At 39.4% G+C, this 22,441-nt stretch overlaps 1 protein-coding gene and 1 pseudogene across 3 annotated transcripts in view; one reads left to right on the top strand and one right to left on the bottom strand.

The window, feature by feature from the left end:
- The window catches only part of SLCO5A1 (solute carrier organic anion transporter family member 5A1), a 395,111-nt gene that overhangs the window by 261,376 nt on the left and 111,294 nt on the right, over window positions 1-22,441 (bottom strand). The window lies entirely within an intron of this gene.
- LOC140502508 (normal mucosa of esophagus-specific gene 1 protein pseudogene) lies at window positions 14,184-14,463 on the top strand (annotated as a pseudogene).

A 22,441-nucleotide genomic window follows, 5' to 3' on the forward strand; every position in this document is an offset into this window, starting at 1 on the left:
AGCTCACTGGTAACCTGGGAGAGAGCCATTTCCATGGAATGATAAAAATGGTGGCCAGATTGTAAGCGGTTAAAAAGAGAGTGGAAAGTGGAGGCATTTATTATAGAGGGCCTTTCTGAGGCAGAAGAGGAAGAAGATGATAGTTAGCAGGGATGGAAGGAGTATTCCAATATCCCTGCTTTGAGCAGTGAGTCAAGAAAAAAGAATGAAGGTACAACCAGTACTAGTAAGGGTAGCCAGGGAAGCTATGTCATCAGGGGGAAGCTAGGTTTCAGTAAGAGTTAATAGATGAAAGAAGTGAGAAAGGAATAGATTTAAGATACAATAAAGGAAAGTTTGTTGTCTGTGGAACAGGCATTCCAAAGGGCATAGTGGAAGGGCTGGGTGGAGTTAGGATGAAACTTTGGGATGGAAGGTTTGAGGGGGATGGGGGAAATATACATATATATATATGACCCACTTTCAAATTTAATAGCACTGTTAACAGTTTTTCCATCACTTAAGTACAGAAAATTAACAAAAGAATAAATCAAGTCTTAATTTGTAGTTTTTGTCAATTTCAGATATGTAAATATCCACATAGAAAATTAAACAACTGGCTCTTCCCTCTCCCCCCATTAGAAGGGAGCTCAGCAGCCTCTTAAACCAATCCACACCAAATTATATGACTTGTCCATGGTCACATAGCTAGTGGCAAATTAGTTAAACCCACATGTTCTCACTATGGATCCAGTACTCTTGCCATTGGGAGGAGATTTCCAAATAAATTATTCTCCTCAAGACAGCCAAAAATGCCTATCTGTCCAAGGTCTTCTTTCACTTCAGAAACCACCCTCTAAGTAGAATACCATTAAACAAGGCTTGCTTATTACATGAAAACTTGCTCTATTGGAACTGGGGATCATTTGTTCTTAAAGACAAAAGCAGTGTGGCACAATCATTTACTTCAAACCACATCTGACCCTTTGATTCCCTTCATCTCCTTATAATCATTCCTCCAAGCCCTTGCATACCATACTCCTATATATATATATATTATGCACACACACACACACACACACACACACACACACACACACACATATATATATTTTTTTTTTTCCTTAAACCAAGTTAGCATAACATTCCTCTGTCATGTTCAGCCTACAATCTACTTGAAGGGTTCTATTTCACCACTATGCTTAGGTTTGACCAGTCTTTTTCTTTACCTGCATAGTTTGGGGTTTGACCATCTACACTACCTTCCAATGGTTCCTAATGGTTCCTCTTTCCAGTGGACAGTTTCTCTCTCATTTGTCAAGGTCACTGAATTCTATTCCTGTCTTCCAAGGCATTAACAACTTGGCTCAGTTTGGTATTATCTGCAAATTTAATGAGCATACTCTCAGTTCCGTCATCCATCAACATCACAGTCAAAGGTTGCTATTAACCATCTGACTTCTTAGCTCATAGATCATTAGGGAGAAGGGAGGAGGAGGGAGGATTAAAGATCAACTAGCTCAACCCCTTCATTTTACATGGATAGAGCACTGGAGTTGGAGTCAGGAAAAGCTAGATTCAAATCTTGCTTCAAACATTAGTAATATAACCCTGGTCAAGTGACATAACTTCTCAATTTCCTCATTTATAAAATAGGAAAAATAATGGCATCTATCTCATAGGGTTGCTGTGAGGATCAAATAAGATTTATCTAAAATGCCATGCAAATGTTAAAACATTGTATAAATGTTGGTTATTATTGTAATGAGGATTTGTGCAAGAGAGATGGCAAAGTGAGGAGGGAGAATGAGGTAACAAGACATTGTAGAGGTAGAAGAGATAGGTCTTGGCAGCTGTGGTACCCCTTACCATCATTCCTTTCCAATGACATCTGAGAAATAGCCAAGAACCTTCACACACAGTGAGAGAACTATCACACATGGACAAAATCAAAAACTTCACTGAAACTTCACTAGATTCTATCCAATGTTTTCTCCTAATCTACATGGTAAAGGCTCACTGCTTTATTGGGCTGTATCTCAAAGCCTAAAAAATATCTGAACTTCTGTGATTTTGGCTTGACCACTGGCCAGCTCCATAATCGTTAGGTAAGTTTTCCCTCTCTCAGCCTCAGTTTCTCCATCTTTAAAATAAGAGGTTGGACTAGGTGAGGTCTTGACCACCCTTATAGCTCTATGAATCTATGGCCTGCTATCTTATCACTACAAACACTAGGCAAATGACTAAAAAGATTTTCCAAGCCAAGGTCAGGTCAAAAAGTATTAATTAAGGGCTTTCTATGTGCCAGGCATTGTGCTAAGTGTTCAGATATAAAGAAAGTCCTTAAGGAGCTCACCTACTAATGAGTGACAGAAGTTTGCATTCTTCAAAAATACTTTGAGGGATGAGGGGCAGAGAAAGTGGGGAGGACACACAGAGAAGAGGAAGTAAAGAAGGGTAGCTTCACCTAATATACAGTGAAATCTCAATCATCTTCAAGATACCCAAAGTGGTGGACCATGTCAGAGGTGGGGGAGCACATGTGTGGAATACTGGATATGACGTCAGAATTTTTTGTTAGTTTTGCAGAGCTGGTGGTTTTCTTTTTCTTTTTTCTATTTTCTTTTTTCTTCTTTACTACAAGGGTCAAATCTCTGGGAGGAGGGAAGGGTGGGATATAGTGAGCAACATAAGGAAACATAAAAACTTAAGACATCAAGAAAATGTATTTTCAAAAATGTTAATTATCTGGAATGTTCAGGGAACAAATCTGATCTATTACTCCTGTATTTTTGTTTAAGAGTAAGCTCCAAACCTTAGAATATGCTTTTAAAATATATTGATTCATTTTCCTCCTGTCTAGGTAAGTCTGGTAAACATAACTATTGAGTGGCATATTACTTTTTTCTCCCAAATAAGGTTTGTTTAAAAAAAAACCTGACTGGACTATAATCACTTTTATAGTAAAACCATGCCTACCTTTTTTTCAATTTCAAAGAAATCTCTTTGAGAGAGTTATAGCCTACCCTATATTTGGAATAATATGGTAACTTAATATTTCTTTGATACTGATACCAGCCAGTTCTTATTATGTATGGTTGGGGGAAGAAGGAGAAGAAATCTCATTTATTGCTATACATATGAAGTACTCATGGTTTTACAAAATTGTAAAATTACAAAATGAAATTCCAAAAGACACTCCTCCCCTATGGATACCTAAGGAATAAATCAATAAAAGGTTACATTCATTAGTGGCTAGTTAGTGTTAACCTGGGCCACAAAAGATGTGAAATTTCACTGTGCTTATTAGGATTTGACCATCATCTTAGCTCTGCTATTTTGAGGAGGACTAAAAGAATTCTCAGACCAAACTTCAGAACTTGGTAGAAAAGTTAGACAATGCAAATTTAGCTACTGAAGTTTAAGAAAGGAAAATCAGTGTTTGTAGAACTTGCAAAAAACTGACAGGCCAGGGCCTCAGGACAGCAATTACCATGCAGTCAATCAAATTCATTTATTGAAGTGTTTTCTGAGGTACCAGGGACTATGTTAAGTACTGGAGATACAAAGAAAAACAAAACAATTTCTGCCCTCAAGGAGCTCACATTCTAACACAGGGAGAGGGGAGATACAACATGCGAATAGTTATACACAAGCAAGGTATGTATATGGAGAGTAAATGGAGAGGCCCAGTGACTAGCTACATCAAGAGATGGCCATCGAATTTCATCTAAGAACAGAACCAGCCAAATGACCAAAACCAAAACAATCTATACTAAAATAACATTGCAAAAACAAACAACTTGGCAAGATTTAAGAGCTCTGATCAACACAATGACTAACCACGATTCTAGAGGACTTGATGATAATACATGCTTCATCAAAGAAACGATGGGCTCAAGCTGCAGGATGGAACATTGTTTTTTTTTTTTGTATATGACCAATAAGGTAACGTACAAGAGTTTTGTTTTTTTTTTCCCCCGAGGGGGATGGGGTTGGGGGTGAGAGGAATTGGAAATAAATGTTCATTGAAAAAAATTTTAATAAAATATAGAACCAGGATTTAATAAACTAGTGGGAATATTTCAGGCAAAAAAAAAAAATTAAGCCAGACAGAAAGAAATGATTCATAGGCAAATCAAATAAAGTCAATTAACATTTATTATCTATTTGTGAAGATCGCTGTTTGAGAAGCCAGGAAAATACAAAGTTAAATTAAGACATAGTCCCTGTCCTCATACAGCTTTTGCTTTAGTGAACCAGAGCAGACCTTCCAGGAATTCAAAGAAACATGGGAAGAACTGTTTGAATGGATGCAGAGAAGAGTACGCAAAACCACAGAAACAATAAAAGCAATAATGGAAATGAAAAAGACATTCAAGGTCAAATACTTTGTAATGGTAATGAAAAACCTTGAACTTGGAACAGAGATGAAGAAAAGATGAAGAAAATACAGCTCCCTCCTTTCCTTGGAGAGGTTAGAGGGGAGAGGTACATGGATTAGACAGCAGCTTATGTTATCAGGCATCGAGTCAGATTTCTTTTCTTAGCTGCTCTTCTTTGTTGCTAGAGAAGGGGTGGAGGGAATCGTGGTACAGAGTGTATATATACAGAAATGGCTATAATGTAAAAACAAAAGACAACAACGAAACCCGAGAGAGAGAAGAAAAAGAGAAGGGGGGGAGAGAGAAAGAGAGAGGGAGAGAGACAGAGAGACAGAGAGAGAGAGAGAGAGAGAGACAGAGAGAGAGCGACAGAGAGCGACAGAGACAGAGAGAGAGAGACAGAGAGAGAGAGAGAGAGACAGAGAGGAAAGACAGAGACAGAGAATGAATGCAGGCTTTCCAAGGCTTGTAAAGCAACTTCAATCACAGACCCTTTGAGGAAAACTGCAATGAATGAGTCTGCAGGATAACTACATGTTGTCCTGAAGGTCAGAAAAGGAATCTCTGGGGCCACATAGGGAAGAGCCATCCTAAATCAGGGATCTTCAAACAACTGGGAAGGGACGTTCAATTGTTGGTGTCTTTTAAGTAAGACATAATTTCACTGATGTAGAGATGTAGAAAACTTCCAGTGAGGAAACTCCTTCCACCAATACCAAGCAGCACTTCCTCTTTACCTTCAGTCTTAGAGCTAACTTTTCCTGAGACTCTGAGAGGTGAAGTGACCTAGGTTACAAAGCTAGTTAGTGCCACAAATGAGACCTGAAGTCAAATCTCGTGAAAAGGTGCCTTTCTGGAAAGTGTTATAGCAAGAAAGAGGTATGGAGGCAGAGGTGTCCTTGGGCTTTCTTCAAGCCAAACTATGATTACATCATTGTTTCAGGGACAAAATTTCTCTGCTTTATAATCTCAGCACATTTTTTTTCCTTTTTTAACTCTGATGTTACCTAATAAAACAATTTTGAAGATCTCAACTTTTGTCTCACTTAAAATAATGAAGAAAGGATCTGACTGTATTGAGATAAACAGAAATGGGAGGTGAGAGAAGAGCAGGAAGCACCATAATGTAAGCCGTGGTTCTGGCAGCAAAACTAGGCTAGAATAAGCCATTGGTCACACAGGTAGTAAATGTCAGAGATGGGAGGTGAACCTAGCTTCTCTGATTCCAAGTGCAGTGTTCTGTCTACTATTCTACATGACATGGTGAAAAACACTCTTGATTTGGAGAGGGAGGAACTGAGTTCAACTTCTGGTTCTGCTACACACTCTCTTAGGGTCATACCCCTTTAGAATATAAGCTTCTTGAGGGTAGGGCAGTCTAGCTTGATTGTATTTCTATCCCTGTTAATAAATGTTCTATCTATCTACTCATCAGTAAAATAAGGGGCTAGATTAATCAATCTTCTACCTCATCACTTTCTCCTGGCTTCCCTGAGTTCCTTAAAGTGCCAACTAACAGCCCACATTCTACAAGAAGCTTTTCCCAATCTCCTGTTAAGTCTGGTTTCATTTCCCTATTATTTCCAGTTTATCCTGTAGATCGCCTGTTGGTACATAGTTATGTACATGTTTTCTCTCCCTTTAGATTGTGAGCTTCTTGGGGATGGGCAACACCTTTCACCTTTCTTTGTATCTCCAATATTTAGCTCAGTGCCTGCCACATAGTAGCAGCTTAATAAACTTTCACTGACTGATAGACTAGTATGAGCCTAGATCTAAAGCTATGATCCTTTGATCTATGTTAATATAAAAGGTATAGGAGTTTAAGCTAAATCTGCACTGACCCCAAGATATACTCCCAAAACTGTAGTGTTTTAAAAATTAAACTGCTGATATTGGACTGTTTCCTTCGCATTTGCCTCTCTGACCTCAATCAATCCATCAGCAAATATTTATGGCTGCCTACAAGCCTCTGTGCTAGGTGCTGAAAGTGGAGCTGGGGGAAAATACTGCTTATTTAGGGGACTGATTTATTCTGTTTTAGTTAACTGGGATTTTGCTGTGGTTAATTATAGTACAGAAAGCTCCCAAGATTGATTATCATTTCTAATACTATGAAAATTACATTATTAATAGCTTTAAATGGCTTGCTTTTATCAAAACAGCAGTTTGTTCCTTTTGTTTTGCAAACCTGGGTAAGACTGCAGCTAGACAGGGTCTTACTCTGCCTAGCAACTGATAGACACAAAAAACCTCTTTGTCATTGGCTCTCTCTCTGTTTGAAACCCAGCATGAGCTCACTGGTCTTAATTTTAGCTGCTGGATGGCATCACTGCATACCAACAAGAGAGGAGAAAAGAATAGAATGGAATGAAAAACAGTCACATTTATGTTTGCAGCTTACGTACACTTTCCTGCTGAGTTAACGTAGGTCCCTTGCAACTCTCAGAGTCATTGCTGTGGAGGAGATTTATGAATTGCATGGCGGGGGTAACATCTATTCCAGCTTGGGGATTCTATGAGTCTGGGATTCTAAGGTCAATTCAGCAAACGCTAATTAAAACCTACTATGTGCAAAAAACTCAGGAAGGAACTGGGCCAGATGAAAAATCTACGTAAAACAACAGCCCTTGCTCTTACAGAGCAGGAGTCTGGCAGAGAGTTATGACATATATTTGTAAGAAAAAAACTCTTAATGTAAACATGTTTAACTCTCAAAAGAGCTTCTGTTACTGTGTAATGTGTGGTTTGTTAAAAAAAAAAAAGTTTTCAATACATGTGCCCTTGTCAAATCCTTAGAAAATGATTCCATTGCAAAGCAAATTCCAAAACAAGGTCCCATCAGGGATTTAATAAAAATCACCAATTTTAGACAGTAAACTCCTTGAAGGCAGGCACCTTTTGGGGGTTTTGCTGTTATACCTTTAGTGTGTGACACATAGTAAGTGCTTAACAAAATGCTGGTTGAATTGAAACTAGTAGTATGAAGGAGGAAAACAACACTCCAGAAGCTTTTTTTTAAATGGACAGTGGCAGCTAGGTGGTGCAGTGGATAGAGAGATTCAGAAGAGCTTCATGAGTTCAAGTCTGGGCTCAGATATTTACTAGCTGTGTGACCCTGTCTGCTAAACTCTGTTTGCCTCATTTCCTTATCTATAAAATGAGCTGGAGAAGTAAATCCCAAACCACTCTGGTATCTTTGCCAAGAAAACCCCCTAAAAATGGAGTCACAGAGAGTCTGAAAGGGCTGAACATGGTAAGCTAGAAAAGCCTATAGAGCAAGGGGTCATTGAAGAAAATATTTTTAATGAAAGAAGCAAATAGAAGGAAGGCTAGAAAATCTCACACAAGCAGGGCAGCTTTGAAAGTTACATGTGAAATTTACTATGTGTTTTAAAAGAAAATCAGTGTATAAAATATTCACAGTTTCATGTACCATCCTCTTTTTCTGTTACACTATGTATATGAAAATGTCCATTTTATTTGTTTTTTAAGTTCAGAATGTTTTGAAAGTGAAAAGCCTGTTTTACCAAGTAGCCTCCCTGACTCCCATTATCTGTCATAGTACCAGACTATGAATGAGACACTCTCTAACTCTCTCCATATATATATATATATATATACACACACACACACATAAATATATATATATGTTGTGTATATATGTATATTGTAGATGTGTATGTGTGTATGTGTGTGTGTGTATGTGTGTGTATGTATGTGTAGTCAAGACTATTGGGCAGAAGTTCTTAACCTTTTTGTGTAACGAACTCCCCTTTGCCCTTTGGCATTCTAGTGAAGCCTGTGGACCCCTTCTCAGAATAATGTTTTTCAGTTAAAAAAATAGAATTACAAAGGAAACCAATTATACTGAAATTCATGTCTCAAAACAGTTTCTTTAACAATAACAACAAAAAGTTCACTGAACAGGTTAAGATCTCTCACATTAAGATTTATTGTTCTTATTATTATAATCATATTCTATAGCTTTCATTGCATGCTTTTAAAAAGTTTGCCAAAGTACTTTTGCTCATTTTCTTTTTAGCTTAGCTATCAGAAGCAACAAAGGCTTGGGGTGGGGGAGAGGAGAGTGGTAAAGAGACTTGTCCAAGGTCACAAAGTGAAAATGTCATTGCCAGAATTCAGACTTGCTGATTTCAGACCAGTGCTTTTCACTCTCCAGGGGGTGGGAAACCTATGGCCTCAAGGCCACATGGGGCTTTCTGGGTCCTTAGGTGCAGCCTTTTGACTGAGTACAAGTTTTACAGAACAAATCCTTTTATTAAGATAATTTGTTCTATGAAGTTTGGATTCAGTCAAAGGGCCTCACTTGAGTTCATAGAGGACCAATGTGGCCTTGAGGCTGCAGGTTCCCCACTCCTGCATCTAGCCCATACTGTCAGAATGGCCCCTACACACTGCAAAAGATTCCTTTCCCTACTCTCTAACACCCCCATTCTATTTATCCTGATACAGAAGTTATGCCCACTTTGAAAACAGAATCACTCAGCTATTGCCAGCAATGCTTTGCCCAGGTGCCAAGTAAGACAATTCCATGTCAGGCGGAAGGGTAAGAATGCATGGCTCTGCCTCCAGGGCCATTCCCAATGTGTACACAAAGTACCCTTTACCAACCTCCAAACTACATAGTCAAAAGGAATGTACCAAGGGCATGGAAACTCACAGAAGGAGTCCAATACATTCTCCCTGTTGCATAAACCTAGGAGCGCTCCCACCATAGGATTACATGAGTAGGTCTGAAGCCCAAAGGTCACAGAAGAAAGGTCCTGCATATTTTAAAATAGTCATCAAAAACAAGTTTTTAAATGAAATCATGTGATGATAATGACCAAGCTTGGTCCTGAAAAACAGGTGATAATATGCATCCTCTCTATTCATTGCAGTCTTAGGGAATTTATTGGGTGTGGATATGGTAGCTGGTTTTGATGAAATGCTTTTTTGTTTTCTCCTTTATATATATCTTTATCATGCAGGCAAATGTGACATATGCTATATATGTGATGGAAGGAAGAAAGGAAGGAAAGAAGGAAGAGAGGGAGGGAGGAAGGAAGGAAAGGAGGAAAGAAAGAAAGAAGGAAGGGAGGGAGGGAAGGAGGAAGGAAGAAATTTATTAAGCATTTACTATGTGTCAGGCACTGTGCTAAGCAGCGGACAAAAAGGAAAAGAAAATGACCAGGAAAGAGGACAGTAGAACAATCTCCTCCCTCATTCTGGAAACTGGCTCTTCATGCAATTTAAGCTTAAACTTGTGTGGGTTTTTCGGGCTCCCATATCACACCTGATGACTCATTTTGAGTCTATTAAACTCATGTTTAGTCTATTAAAATCCTCAAATCTTTTTCACAAGAACTGTTGGTGTCTAGCTGCTTCACCTACCCTGATGACGAAGTTGATTTATTTTTTAACCTAAGTATAGGATTTTGAAACTACACAAGAATTTAAGGATACTATTCAATTCAATTCAACAATTCAACAATCTCCACACATTCCTTTAATCCCACTTTCTAAGTCTTTGATGGGCAATAGGGATGAGAGCAAAGTACAATCGTGTAGCCAAGTACAATCCCCTACCTCCCGGTATTCATAGACCTGGAGAAAGAGGAGACCAACCTCTGCCCATTTCCTCTTTCCCAAACAGGTATACACCAGTCTACATTTATGCACGTTTCCACCCGATTAAGGAGGAAAAATCAAATTCCTAGAAAATCCAGTTTCATATTAAATAATTCACAGTTCTATTTATAACTGAATATTTTTTCATTTGTAACTTGAGTAGAAAAAAGACCATAATAGAATCTGGTGCTATGGAACATATTCAGTTCATACTGCAAGTCAATTTATGTTTAACATAGTGATTACGAAATGCCAGTCTTTCTGTCTGACACGGGGAGCCTTATCCACAAACACCAACATCCAGAGTTCTAAATAGGAACAGTCACACCTGAAGTGGACAAATACAAATGCTCAGGGAAAGCTCCTGAAGTTGCAGCTGGGGCAGATTGGGAGGTTGATGGGAGACAAGACTGAAATAAGAAGACACTTACCTGGCATATAATCACCGAGGTAAGTAGAAAGAGTCATCCTCCCACTTCCTATTTTTACTAATTATTCTGGTTAACTAAGTGCTAAAATGCTACAGAGACATCACCTGGCAGACAAAGATCTATATGTTCAAATCTGTGGTTTTTCCAGTAGTGATATATACTTGTGAGAGCTGAACTACAAGGAAAGCTGAGCACCACAGACTCAATGATTTCGAATTGTGGTGCCGGAGAAAACTTTTGGACAGCAAGATCAGATCAGTCAATATTTAAAGAAATTAATTCAGACTACTCATTGGAAGGACAAATACTGAAGCTCACACTTATAGTTTGATCACATAATGAAAAGTCAGGATTCGTTGGAAAAGATCTTGATGTTGGAAAAGATTGAAGGAAAAAGGAAAAGGGAATGGTAGAAGAAGAGATGGGTAGTGTCATGAAAGCAATGGACATGAGCTTGGACAGACTTTGGGGGATACTGGAGGATAGAAGGGCCTGGTGTGCTATGGTCCACGGGGTCACAAAGAGTTGGACACAACAGAACAAATGAACATCAACAACAAAAACTGTTACATCTATAATAGCCAAGGAGTATGAATGTTTTAAGCACCGTGGGCAAAGATGCCATTGCTCCACCCTAGTTCCAGCTCCTTCAACATCATAATGTCATTCTACTACTAATAATGATAATAGCATATGAAAACCAGCAGATTTATTGAACAGATTTACAGAGAAAGGTCACAGCCCTCAAGTGGAACACTTGAAGTCTTCATTTGGAACATAGAAAGCAAAGTAAGAATAGCAATGAACTTCTTCCACTTTTTTTAAGAGAAAAGAGTCATCACTAATGTTTTTCTGAAAAAGAGGAACTTAGACAAATTATCATGACTGGGCTAAATCAATATGACCTTCAGCATGTTTTTCCTCTCATTTTCATCATCTTTAATCAATTTAAGAATGAAATTTGGCACAGGGATTGTGTTATATTAGAGCTCTTGTTTATTAGGTCATTGACTTTTTCCTTTTTTTGATGCCTTTACATTTTGGTTTGAATAACCTAATTTTCTGCTCTATTTCAAAAGCAGTTTATGTGCATTTCTTTCTTTTGGCTGACTAGTAAGAAAAAGAAAACTCTTTAAAACAGAGGGTAAAAAGAGGGTTTACTCATTGCTGTCAATATTGCACTCAACCTGTCTAGAAAGTTTTATAAAAAACATGTTTATTTCAAGGACTGCAGAGCCATTATCACACAAGAAGCCCCTAAGGGACATAGTTCAAATAGTCCTATTCCCAGAGGCAGTGTTGCAGTACAAGGAGTGGATAGAGTGCTAGCCCTGGAGTCAGGCAGACCTTACCTCAAAACTGTATCATACTCATACTCCCTTTGTGAACGTGGGCAAGTCACTTAAATTCTGTACACCTCAGTTTCTTCATTTGTAAAAACAGGGATAATGGTAGCACCTATCTCCCAGAATTGTTGCGAGAACAAATGGGTTAACATATGTAAAGTATTTCTGCAAACTTTAAAGCATGTTATAAATACTTTTTGATGTTTTTATGTTGTTTGAATCCTGTCTGACTGTGACCCCCATTTAGGGTTTTCTAGATAAAAGTGCTGGAGTGATTTGTCATTTCCTTCTTCAGCTCATTTTACAGATAAGGAAACCGAGGCAAACAGGGTTAAGTGACTTGTCCAGGGTCACACAGCTAGGAAGTGTCTGAGACCAGATTTGAAATCAAGCAGATGAATCTTCTTCACTGCAGGCAGGACACTGGATCCAGTGCACCACCTAGCTGCCCCATAAATACCAACCATCGTCATTATTATTATTATATTTTACAGAAAAGTGAGACTATGAAACAAATAACTTGCTCAAAAATCACATGATTAATAACTGACAAAACTGGGCTTCAAACACAAGGCTTCAGGTTCCAGTTGGCCCCAGTCATTTTTCCAGTACATTAGATAGATTGTTCCCTTCATCCAGCTTGGGCCCATTTATAGGACCTTCACTAATGAGGGCACCCTCGCCCTACCACATTCCACAGTTCAATGGGAAGGATAGATATGCTTTGGGTGAAACTAGGAATCAAACTGACAGTCTGAGAACCTTCATGCCAAGGACAAGCAGGAGAGAGAATGAACCTTTCTGGCCTCTCCAAAGCAAAAAGCACTTATTAGATGCTGACTAGGGGCCAGGCATTGTGCTAAGCACTAGGGCTTCAAAGAAAGGCAAAAATACAGTCTCAGTCTCAGCTCTCAAGGAGTTCAGTATCTAATGGAGGAGATAACATGAAGGAGGACAGAAAAGCTTATTGGAGAAGGTGGGATACCTGAGACTTGAAGAAAACCAGAGGCAGTGGGAGAGAAAAACAAATGAGAGAATTCTCAAAAATGCAGTTAGGAGATAATGTGTCTTCTACATGGAACAGCCAAGTAGGGTTCCACCAGAACAGGACTCTGACCTCCATCCAAACCTACTCCTCAGAGCTAATCCTTAAATAACTGACCATGGGAAGATAAGTAAGCACATAGTCACTTTTCCATCTATGTTCCAGTTCAATTTTGAAGGAATTGTAGTGTTAGCTGATTTAACACCTGACTCCTCAGTTCCTCAAAAGATGGATTTCTGGGTCAGAAGGAGGCCACCATTCTTGCCTCTCAGTTTATACTCTGCTTCCAACATAGGACCAATTACATACTACCAGAGTACTCCATAGGTCTATGAAGTCACTAAGGTGAGTTGTTTTTTGTGGGGTTTTTTTGACAGGATAGACCTGTTCTATCAAATTCCAATCATAAGAATTTTGTGTCATTTTGAGTTTGCAAAATTCAGTTGATGCCATGCAAATATGAAAATTCTTCTAATAGATTATTAATAAAGCTCAAATTTTGCATGTGTTAGGGTGCTTTTTTCCACTTGACCATGCTCTCTTTTTGTATTCCTAGAACTTGTGTTTATCCCTTCTTTCCTTCCTTCCTTCTTTCTTGTCTTCCCTAAAACCTTAGACTCAGTGCACTCTGAGCCCATAGACTGAATAACAAAGGGTCCCTGCCCAAGCTCCATTTTCTTGTCTTCCCTAGAACTTAGCCTAGGGCCTGAAACATAATAGGAGCTTAATAAATGCTTATTGACTATCTGGAAATTGAATTGCTAAAATGTGCCAGTATTTCCTAATAAAAGGTCAGTTTGATGCATCAAGAGAAAGCAACACCTTAAGAGTCAAGATACCTCTCCTAGATAAGTACTTCATTAAACCTCTCTGCGCCTCAATTTACTAATCTGTAAAATGAGGTTATTGGACTCATCACTCTCTACGATCCTTACCCATTCTTCAATATGTTTCTTCGTCAATACTATAAAGCAGTGATTGATCATTGCTTTGATCAGATTCTTCAAGTCTGTCAATATAGCTTCTACCAGAGCAGTGACTTGCTCAGATCACAAAATAAGTGTCTGAGACAGGATCCAAATTTAGATCTCCCTGACTCCAAGTCCAAAATTCTATGTACTATGGCATCTTGATGCCCCTCCACAGAGAGCGGAATGACTGTGGTGTGGAACTCAGACATACATGTTTAGACTTGATTGATCTGTTGTTTTATTTCTTTGATTCTACTTCTGTGTTAAAAGAGGAATGGAATCAGGATGGAGAGAGTCTTTGGGAAATGTCAATGATGCATTTTTTTAAGAACATCAGAGTTCTGAGTTTTAGAAAGTCTTTAAAGCAGGCTGCCACCCCAAAAGTCACAATTATGAACCTTTTGCAACTCATATCGAAAAAGAGCACACATGTGAAATACTTGTTAAAAAAAACACTGCACATTTGTGGGTTTGGAGGTATTTGTGAGTTTGAAGTAGCCTATATGTTCACACAGTATTCCCTTTTCAAAACTGATGTGATCATGAACAGAAACAAAAATCCAGAATCTTGAGAAAAGGTGAATCCTAACTGATCACAAAAGCTAATCATAATTTATCAAAATTTGGGAGCCTGCTGAAGAGCTACAGATGGTCAAACAGTTGACCAAGTGATGATTCTCTCCTTCTAAAATTCATTTTATGAATCTAGTGGAAACATTTCTGCACAGACTAGATCACTAAAATCAGTTTTCAGAAGTTCTTATGCTACATTTTTTGGGTTCCCTACCTTTTAGGGTTCTGAATGAGAAATAACTGGCAAGCTTAGCAATATCTGCACAACCCAGAAATAAAATTCTCATATTTGAAATCTTGCTATAAAGTTGAATTTTATATAATATGTGTAGTTCATCAGAGTATTCATAAGAATTTTTGCACAGAATTGCACCTATGTATTCTTTCTTAAAATTGGACTGGGGGGAAATATATAATGATTTGTATGGTGAATTATCTTCTATAATAAAGTAACACTACATTTAGTGTTCTCCAAAGATTAATTAAATATTTATTTCATCATTGAACTCATCAGTCATTAGAAACGTATACAGATTTACAATGTGAATATTTGAAATATTTCCATTATAAAATTTAAGGACTTTTTAAACTCATATCTTCCACTCAGGTGAAATATAAAAATTATTATGAGTCTAATAAAGGCATTTATTGTTAATTCAAAAAAGAACATCAATAAATTTTAATCGAAGTGTTGAATTCAATCTATAAGGAACCTTCTATATCTACTTTTTATAATCAATCTAACCACTTCCTCCTCCTTTAAAAAAAAAGGCATCGGCAAAGACAAGAACTTAAGTTCTCTTAATTCCCTAACTTGTTTATCTTTTCATTCATTTAACAATACCTACTACGTGTTCCATGCTGTAATAAGTGTTGTGGGTAATACAAAGACATATAATGCATGGTTCCTACCCTGAAGGACCTTATGATCTGTTTGGGAGGACAACAGTGCAGTGCTTTTATCTTCTGGTACTTTGGCAAGTACATAGCTAGGATGCTTAGCCTTTATAACTCCTTAATGAATTAGTGATCCTCTTCAAGGCATATCCTCCACAAAGAAATAAATATCCTTCCTTCAAGAAGGATGAAGATGTGACAGTCCGAGGTAGGCAACAAATTAAAAACACAGAGAGCAAGCCAGAGCAATTCATCTTTCTTCCCCTCCCTACAGGTGGGGGAAGGTAGCCCTCTCTTGGTTGCTAAGTAGAAAAGAGCCAATAATACATCTGTGGTCTGAGTCTATCACTTCTGGAGCTGTCCAGCAGAGGGCATTACTGTATAGCTAGAAAAAAAAACTATTGGGCAGTATTTCATTCACTGAAAAGAGTAAAGCCTCTGAAAAGCATATTTTTGTAGCTTATTTCAAACTAAGATTCTCCAGAGACTTTATAACATTTCAATTTATCATGACTTACTCTTTAAATAATTTCTCAGCCGCCCTTTATTACAGACTTTGTTCTATGTTTTGGACAGTCCCTCCCACAATGTTCAGCTTTGATCACTTCAGCCAGTTTGCTAGATATTCAGTGAAACTTCTGAATTGTGGTGATATTCATTTCTCTGACCATTGTATGTTCAATCAGTAAATACATTTATTAAAATCTCTCTTTAGACAAGGCACTGACTGCACAAGGTGCTGAGGAGATGCAAAGGACAAGATAAGGTCTCTGCCCTCAGAGTCACTTTAGACTTTACCCTATACCTCAGCAGCCCATTCTAATAAGGTGTCATGAACCACTGCCATCAGCTCTCCTTCTGATAACAACTTTAATTCTCAGAGAGAGACTTTCTCTACCTCTACCTAGAGTTGAAAGAAAAGGAACAAAATGGAAAAAAAGACTGCAGAAAGAAGACGGGGGAAAGGGAGGAGGAGAAGGAGGAAGAGATAGAGAAAGGGGAGAAGGAGAAAGGAAATGAATCATGGTAGAGAGAAAGAGGACAAAGTAAAGGAGGAAGGAAGACTCAAAAAGCAGAGAAAAAGAAGACTAGACTAAAAAGGAAGTTAATAAGATAATGTCAATGTTAGGGCATTAATGAGGTGAGGAGGTTTACTCTTCTCCTTCATCTCCCGGAGTTAACCACAGAGATGGCCAGCAAGCAAAAAACCAAATACCTGAAGATTGAGAAGTATGAAAAGCAAGATAGTTATTCAACAACCTGCATCAAATGAGCAATCATGCCATAGCCCAATAGATGTTATCTTTGTTTAAAGCGTAAACTGGTCTCTCCCAGAAAAGAAGGTACTCTCCAGTTAAAAGAAGGACAGAAATTTTGTAATGTGAAAATTTAGAAGAAAAGGAATCTGAAGAGGCAGAGGTGTTATATTGTTGTCAAGTTGTTTTTCACTCCCATCCAGCTCTCCATGACCCCTTTTGGGTTTTCTTGGCAAAGATACTGGGAGTGGTTTGCCATTTCCTTCTCCAGCTCACTTTACAGATGAGGGACTGAAGCACAGGGTTAAGTGACTTGCCCAGGGTCACACACTTAGTAAGTGCCAGAACTCATGAAGAGGAGTCTTCCTGAATCCAGGTTCAACACTATCCACTGTTCCACCTAGCTGCCCCAGAGCAGAGATAAATATAAGTATATAAAGAAGAGATCCTGCTAAGGGAATACAATTGTGAGCATCTGGGCTACAAGCTTCTGAAGGGAAGGGAAAAGGCAACTTGTTGATGAATAAGAGAACATAAATAATTTCCAAACCCATCTATAAAATGTTTGTAGACTCATTATTAGTCTATTATTAGACAAATTAGACTCATCTATACATGAATTGAGGGCATCCTCAATGAAGCTACCAGAAGAGAATAAGCAAGTTTTTGCAAGTGAAATTCAGCAGTAGACCATATCTTTACATACTATGAAGGCAAGCTAGCCTAACTGGCTGCTTCAGCTAGGCAATCTTAGAAGAGACAGGAAGCATCCTATACTAAGTAGATCAAACTACCACCTCAGTAACCACCTCCCCTCACAACCCCAGTGGAGAAAGACCAGGAACCAGAGCCCAAGAGCCCTGGGAAGAGCCATGTCCCAAGACCTCTAGCCCTCCTTTGAGCTCAGTCCCTGAAACCACTGGCGGAAGGAGGTTGCCTTGTGGAAAAGGGATCCATATCCCCACCAACAGCTCTAACTGTTGGCTAACTACTTACTAAGAGCATTGGGAGTAGTAGCATCCCCTAGATCACTGGACCTGGTTCCAGCCCAGCCTCCACAGCTATCATCAAGGAACCAACCTCTATGGAGATAACCATTGTTGTTTTGTCCTTTCAGTTTTGTCCCACTCTTTGAGACCCCACTGGAGTGGTTTGCCATTTCCTTCTCTAGTTCATTTTACAGATGAGGAAACTGAGGCAAACAGGATTAAGTGACTTGCCCAGGGTCACATAACTAGTAAGTGTCTGAGGCCAGATTTAAACTCAGGGAGAAGAATTTTTCTGACTCCAGGCCAGGCACTCTATCCACTGCTCCAGCAAGTGAATACCCCAGCTAGAAGGTGAAGGTTCAGCTTCCCCTGGAGACTTTCCATTAAGTGAATGACAGAGTCCTCTCCTAGGTAGACTTCGGGGAGTTGCCTCAATTCCAGACAGAAGAGGGGCCCCCCTCACCCACCCTGAAGTCACTGACTACCCTCCTCTCCCTGCTCCCATCCAGCCATCCTGGACTCCTAGGAAAGAAGAGGAAGAACTCCACAGACCCAGACTGGACCCCTTAGGCCTCGATCAAGCTGCAACTCTGAGCCCAACACAGCAAAGAGCCAAGTGTGAAGGCAACATCTTCACCTTGGATCAGACTGGCATTGAGGCAGAGGACTTGCTGGGAGAAGGTGCCCCAATCATCCCTGGGCCACACCCTTGACTAGTGGTGGGTTCTAATCATGCTACTACTCCAGGACCATGACTTCTTCCTCTCAGGCCAGGCTATGGCTGTGTAACAGGCTCACTACACCAACATTTTTCCCTCCAAAGTATGTCTCCAGCTAAAGACCAGAGAGGTCTGACAGAAGTTGATAAAGATGGTCACATCCATAGAATGGAGGTTCAGGGGAGGACTCTGGACTTGGATCTCCACCAGCCAGTGCAGGAGTTGCTCACTTGTCCCCCACTGAAAGCCTTGACTCCCCATCTATTCCAGACTGTTCCGGATCCTCTATCCCCTCAGCTGCCTCTCCCCAACCCTTGGAGCCAGCACTCAGTGAATCCAGCTGGGATGGAGCCACCCAGTCTTCCCCTCCAACCTCTGGACCTTCTCCAAGGAGCAGATGAGGTGTCACCCAAGGAGGAACATCCTCAAGGGCCTGTAAACACCCCTGTGAAGAGACTCCTGCTCTTTGGCCCTAATTTAAGGGGCAGGGCAGGGTAAACCACTTTCCTCCTTCCCTGATCCCCCACCAGGCTGTACTTTCTAAGAAGTCAATTTCCCTCCCCCCCCACCACAATACATATTGATCATGTGCAATATTTCTTACTCTACTGAGAAGCCTCAAAGATAGAGATTAGAGCTGTTTTTATACACACAAAACGCCCCATGGACATAACTAAGTTATGTCCATAAGTCAAGTAAGCTTTTGCTTGACACCCTACCTCCTCAATATCTACAACTTCTGAAGAACCAGAAAATAATGTTCTTGCCACCAAAGTTCCAGGTACCATCAGATGGCTCAACATCAGAAACAGATCTGATTTTTAGCAGGAATGGATGGGGGATCTGGATCCCTGAACTTTCCCACACATTTCAGATCCCTTGCATTCAATTGAGGCATCCAGCTAATCCCAGTAATTCTTTTAACTGTCCTTTCATTGTGGTCCTCCCACCCAGCCCAGACTACTTAACTCCTTTCATTGTCTGCATCTAACCCACCCCAGGCTACTTGCCACTCTTTGATCCCAACCAGATCTTCTCACTGACCCTTTTCCCTTTTTCTGTATAAAAGTACCAATCTTACCCCCATTAAACTGTACAGATTCATTAGGAATCTCACCCACCTAACTGGTTTTGCAATAAAACCTCACTACTCTGAAAAGAAAGCTTGAGTAGCCGAATTCTTTGGAGGCAGATCCCCACTGTAACCTTGCATTTCAGGGTTCCCAGGACACCAAACCACAACCAATGCCTCAGGTGAGCACCAGGGATCTGGGCTACTAAAATGTATGGGAAAGCTCATGGGTCCAGATCGCCCATCACGAGTGACATCAAAGAAGATCCATTATCATCTTCTCTGCCATAGTACTCTAAAGACCATGGGACCTTTCCATCTGACTTACAGCTAAAACTTCCTATCTACATTGTCTTCTCGTTTTACATTTTATAATATCCTTGAGAACAAAGACTACTGTGCTTTTCTCTTTGTATTCCCAGCACTTAAAACAGTGCTTTGCACCTGGTAATCAATGCATACATTTTCATTTGTTCATCTCTCAATTAACTGAAAGATATAGCAAACAGAAGATCCCATTGTGCTTATTTTTTATTGATTAAGAAAAAATTGTGGACAGAGCCAAGAGGGCAGAGTAGAAAGACCCACATACTCTAGCTCTTCCCCCATAGCCCATAAAATACCTGTAAAAAATGATTCTCAACAAATTCTAGAGCAGCAGAAGCCACAGAATGACAGAGTGAAAGAGATTTCCAGCCAAAGGTAACCTGGAAGGCCGACAGGAAAGGTCTATCGTATGGGACGATGAGAGGAGCAGAGCCCAGCTCTGACTGCTGCACTGAGAGAAACAGGACCAGAACAAGCCTCGGGGGCAGAATTCCAAGCAGCAGCAGAGGATCTCAGATCCCTCAACCCACAAGTGCAAAAGAAAGCTTCAAAGGTCAGTGAGAGGATTTTCCCAACTGGGTGAAAGGGCAGCAGGGTCCCCCCCTTGCACTGGCTCCAGGTGGTGGCAGCTGCAGCATTCATTTGTGAAGCACTCCACCTAAAGTTCCTGGGGGAATTGATCTGAAAATAGGCTAACTCAATTGGAAAAAGAGGTCCAAAAAGTCAATGAGGAGAAGAAGGCTTTAAAAACCAGAATCAGCCAAATGGAAAAGGAGGTTCAAAAGCTCACTGAAGAAAACAGTTCTTTAAAAATGAGAGTGGAACAGATGGAAGCTAATGACTTTATTAAAAACCAAGAAATCACAAGACAAAACCAAAAGAATAAAAAAATAGAAGATAATGTGAAATAACTCATTGAAAAACAACTGACCTGGAAAACAGATCCAGGAGAGACAATTCAAAAATTATGGGACTACCTGAAAGCCATGATCAAAAAAAAAAAAGCCTTGACATTATCTTTCATGAAATTATCAAGGAAAATTGCCCTGATATTCTAGAACCAGAGGGCAAAATAAATATTGAAAGAATCCAATCTGAAAGAGACCCCAAAAGAGAAATTCCTAGGAATATTGTAGCCAAATTTTAGAGTTCCCAGGTCAAGAAGAAAATATTGCAAGCAGCTAGAAAGAAACAATTTGAGTATTGTGGAAATACATCAGGATAACACAGAATCTGGCAACTTCTACATTAAGGGATAGTAGGGCAAGCCTATTCTGGAATAGGATATTCCAGAAGTCAAAGGAACTGGGATTAAAACTAAGAATCACCTACCCAGCAAAACTGAGTATATTACTTCAGGGGAAAAAATGGTCATTCAATAATATAGAGGATTGTAAAACATTCCTGATGAAAAGACCAGAACTGAATGGAAAATTTGACTTTCAAACACAAGAATCAAGAGAAGCATGAAAAGGTAAACAGGAAAGAGAAACCATAAAGGACTTTGTAAAGCTGAACTGTTTACATTCCTACATGGAAAGATAAGATTTGTAACTCTTGAGACTTTTCTCAGTATTTGAGTAGGTGGGGGATTATATGCATACATACATATATAGATGGAGAGCACAGGTTGAGTTGAATCAGAAGGGATGATATCTATAAAAAAATGAAATTAAGGGGCAAGACAGGAATATATTGGGAGGAGAAAGGGAGAAATGGAATGGGGCAAATTATCACTCATAAAAGAGATAAGAAAAATATTTTTCAATGGAGGAGAAAAGGGAGGAGGTGAGAGGGGGAAAGTGAAGCTTAATCTCTTCACATCTGGCTTAAGGAGGGAATAACATGCTCATTCAATTTGGTACGAAAATCTATCTTACACTACAGGAAAGTAGGGGAAAAGAGGACAAATGGGGTGAGGGGGATGATAGAAGGGAGAGCAAATGGGAGAAGGGAGTAATTAGAAGTAAACACTTTTGGAGAGGGACAAGGTCAAATGAGAGAATAGAAAAAAAGTGGGGGGACAGGGTAGGATGGAGTAATACAGTTAGTCTTACACAACATGATTATTATGGACATCTTTTGAAAAATGATACATATATAGCCTGTATTGAATTGCTTGTCTTCTCAGTGAGGATGGGTGGGGAGGGAGGAAGGGAGAGTAGTTGGAATTCAAAGTATTACAAATGAATGTTGAGAATTGTTATTGCATATAACTGGGAAATAAATACAGGCAATGGGGTATAGAAATCTATCTTGCCCTACAAGAAAAGAGAGAAGATGGGGATAAGGGAAGGGTGGGGTATGATAGAAGGGAGGCCACATTGAGGGAAGGAGTGATCAGAATGCAAGCTGTTATGGGGCAGGGGGAGGGGAGAGATGGGGAGAAAAATTGAAAAATTCTGTGGAAATGAATGTCAAAATATAAAAATAAATAAATAAGACTAAGAAAAAAGAAAAATTTAAAAAACAGAAAAAACTGATTCTGTATTTGTCTGTCTTTGAATTTCCATAGCATAGATCAGTGCCTGGCAATTAGCAAATACTTAATAAATGTTAGTTAGCAGACTGATTCCATAGAATAAAGAGCAACCTTACAAGCCTTTTTATGGAAGAATATCTCCTGGCCATACCCCAAAATCATTCAGAATTCCTAGGATGATATAAATGGATAGAAATAATCCTATTCAATGATAATGACCACCAGATGAGCATGAAACAGTGTGCATAATAAAATACCTTTGTAATAGAAGAGATCCAGCACAGAGTTCAGGTCAAGGAGGGATGATCTGGAGATGGTGAGGTTCTCCAGAAATT

This window comes from Notamacropus eugenii, chromosome 4 (genome assembly GCF_028372415.1).
Source record: "Notamacropus eugenii isolate mMacEug1 chromosome 4, mMacEug1.pri_v2, whole genome shotgun sequence".
Classification (NCBI taxonomy): domain Eukaryota; kingdom Metazoa; phylum Chordata; class Mammalia; order Diprotodontia; family Macropodidae; genus Notamacropus; species Notamacropus eugenii.